This window comes from Octodon degus, unplaced genomic scaffold, assembly GCF_000260255.1.
Source record: "Octodon degus isolate 3935 unplaced genomic scaffold, OctDeg1.0 scaffold00083, whole genome shotgun sequence".
Taxonomy (NCBI): Eukaryota; Metazoa; Chordata; class Mammalia; order Rodentia; family Octodontidae; genus Octodon; species Octodon degus.
Genome location: NW_004524659.1, coordinates 9153021 through 9156670, shown reverse-complemented (window position 1 = coordinate 9156670; position 3650 = coordinate 9153021). Strand labels below are relative to the sequence as shown.

Below are 3650 nucleotides of genomic sequence, written 5' to 3'. Positions count from 1 at the left end.
ACTTAAACATCTATCTCAGGCAATAAAACAACTTGTATTTGGGATCTTATGATTTCTGAAAATATATTTTAAAAACAAACTTACCTCCATTATATAGAGTTGTGATACAAAAAAAAAAAAGATTTATAGGCTATATTGTTTTTCAGAAAGCAGAAACACTGTAAACAAACCTGCTCAACCAACCTTCCTAGTTAAGCCAGTGTTGCAGAATGAAAAACTGTGGTTCAGAAGTCTTCTGTTAAGAATACTTGAGAGGGGCCAGGGAGATGGCTCAGTAGAATAAGTGCTTCCCTGACAAGTGCAAGGGCCTGAGTTCAATCCATGGTTACACACACACACACACACACACACACACACACACACACACACACAAAGAATACTTGAGAGCTTCAGAGGAATGTTTAGTTTCCTCCACAAAGAGCGATCAGAAAAAAAAGAGCCTCCAGAATTTTTTCATAATCTCCCTTGGTTAAATCCAAAATGGTGAGAAGATTTGAAGGAGGTAGGGATGGGAGGTACAAAAAAAAAATCCAAAATGGCTTGGCACAGAGAGATCCCATACATCTTATGATAGTACACTTTGATATCATTCATGTTGATTTCTGAGAGACCATGATCCTGATCAGTACCTTATGAAGAGTTCCAGCACCCTTCATTTCCTTATGAAGCTTCTCAGCAAAGAAGGCAGGTGTGCTTGTGGTACATTTCACAGTAGCTGTGAGGCATCTTTCAGTGTCACCTTTCAGCTCCTAGTCCAGAGCCTTGTTCATGTCGTGCTCAATGTACTTGGTGTATCTCTGAAACACTCTGCAAAGATGGGGGTAGCTGCAGGTGGTCAGAATGGTGTTGTACACATTCACATCTGTCCCCTCTCTCTCTTCTCTGGCTTCATATAGGTCCCTCGCGTCTGTATCCACTAAGTCTTCATTCACACCAAGATCTTCACATTAGTCACCCTTAGAGAGAGAAAGAAGAGCCTTCCGGAAATCTCCAGATGTGTCTGTGGTGATGTCTTTGGCCAAATCTCTTTTCAGTTCATCTCTGTAGACTCTATTAATTTCTCTGACTATCCTTTCTTGATGCCAAAATTTCAATGAGGGTGACTTCATCAGTTCCAAGACCTTTCTTGGCAGCACAGAACTCATCTGTGTCAAACTGGGCAGGAGTTTTCAGCAGAGCTAAAATCACTTCTAGATGAGCTGTGAGGGATTTTTTCAGAGCTTCATCCAGTAGCTTCTCTTTTTCCTGGGGGTAGACTGCTGTGATCTGTTGACTCTGGGCATTGTTTCTCTTTGTCAGAATGTCTGTGATGAGGGCTGGCCAAATAGTTCAGAGGATTTAAGTGCCTGCAAGCAGGTGCAGGGAACTGGGGTTTTTTTTTTTTCCATAATTTTATTGAGAGGGACTGGGGTTTGATCCCTGGGCCTGCCTTGCCAGCCTCACCCCTGGGGCACCCTGAGACTGGGTGTGGTGGCGTGTACCTGTAATCCCAGCACTTGGAAAGCTGTAAACAGGTGGATCACTATGAGTCTGGTCTAGTAGTGAGACCCTGACCACCCTGTAGAACCTTCCCTAAAATACAAAAATAAAAAATAAAAATAAAGTGTCCCTTTTCCTACCTTCTTCCAAAGAACTCAAGAGAGCTCTTCTCAGCATTTTCAGTCCTATTCATATTATCATACCACTGCTACCATGGATCTCCGGAACTTTTTCATATTCTCTCACTAAAACCCTGTACCTATTAAACATAAATTCTGCATTTCCAACTCCCAAAGTCCCTGACAATTGACATCATTCTACTTTTTCTTTGTCTCAGTCTTCATATACCAGGAAGAACAGCTGGTTAGAACAATTATATCACCTTGACTAAAGTGGTAGCATGAATGATAACAATAGCATAATAAGAAGTAGCAATAACAATAGCAATAAGAAGTAAAGCCATGCTGTTATGTTGAGCTGTAGGGGACTCAGGTCAACAATTTCTGACATTGCCAGTGAAGCGGAAGACCCAATACTATTATGGGCTACTGGACTCTTAGAATGTTTTGCTGAGTTAACACACCTATGATATTCAAATAATGGAAGTAAACAAAAAAGGGGATACAGATGAATGTCCATTTTGTATCTGTATTCAAAATGGTTAGGATAGATATATAGTTACATTCTCTTAATGAATAGAGGGATTTGTTTTTATAGTGTTTGTAAATAGGATATCATAACCACACCTTGTACAGCAAATAACCACTAGGAAAAATGTGTGCAATGTGTTAAGTATTGAAACTGTCCTACCAATTTGGTTTGAAACTGTCTCATTGCTATTTTTTTCTCAATAAAATTATGGGGAAAAAATAGCATCAAACAGCCTAGAAAATGATAAACTGAGGTAACTATTAATTTTCTACCTGTCTTAGGGCTGGCCAAATAGCTCAGCAGATTAAAGCACCTGCAGACATGGGCTGGGGATTCCATCCTCAGGCCTGCCCCACGCCCAGGGCGCTGAGACAGCAATTGAGACTGGGCGTGGTGGCGCATGCCTGTAAACCCAGTACTTGGGAGGTTGTAAACAGACAGATCGCTACAAGTCCAATCTAGTAGTGAGACTCTGAACACCCTGTACACCCTTCCCTAAAAAATACCAAAAAACAAAAAAAAGTGCTACATGTCTTAGTTACTCTTTTCTTGTTGCTGGGACAAAATACCCAACACTCAAAATGAAGGAAAGAAAGGGATTTTTAGCTCACAGTTGGTAGAGGTTTCAGTCCATACTTGGCTGGCTCCAAGGCAGGGTGGCACATGGTGCAGAGCAGGCATTCATGGTGGTGGCAAAGAGCAAAGGGCAAAGGGCAGCAGGTCAGGCAGCTAGCAATCTTCTCTCCCTTTCTCACATTGTAATGCAGATTACTGGCCCCAGAGTGGGTGCAGCACCCACACCCACAATAATCACGAACTCCAGAAACCTCCCCATGACTGCGTAAGGCTTTGGGGGGACACCTATACACAAACCTATAACACCACATTTAACCATGTGAACTAGATTTGTGGTCATAGAACAAAATCTAAAAGAACTAGATATTTGTATGGACTAAAAAGCCCTCAATATGCTAATATTACCCTCAAAGAGGAAAATTTAAAAGGGATTAGAGAGAATAAAAAACATAGAAGAAGAGGAAGAGATTAGAAACAAGGCTGGAGGATGAAGGAGGATCACTCAAAAGTTGGGAAACTAGTGCAAAAGACATGAGGGAAAGAGAGAAGAAAAAAATAAACAGAACAAAACAAGAACCACAGGGCTGGGGAGATAGCTCAGTGGAATAAGTGCTTGCCAGGCAAGCGCAAGGTCCTGAGTTCTATCCCTGGTACCACCAAAAACAAAAAACAACAAACCAGAAAAAAAAAAAAAAAAACTCTAGAAACCACATTTACATTCATATAAAAATGATTAAATAGTAAATAAAAAATAAGAGAGAAGAAAAAGAATGTCCACTACTATGAAGTTTAGGCTGGTTTATGGTTGTGAACATAGAGCCTGACCTACTTAGCCTACAACAGTCAGTGCACCTTCTTTTTTCTTTTCTTTTTTTGCTTGCTTCTCTTTCTTTCTTTCTTTCTTTCTTTCTTTCTTTCTTTCTTTCTTTCTTTCTTTCTTTCTT

General features: G+C 40.5%; 1 pseudogene; it reads right to left on the bottom strand.

Annotated features, from left to right (window-relative positions):
- Window positions 1-453: 453 nt before the first annotated feature.
- Window positions 454-1329, bottom strand: LOC101567908 (annotated as a pseudogene).
- Between the last annotated feature and the right edge of the window lie 2321 nt (window positions 1330-3650).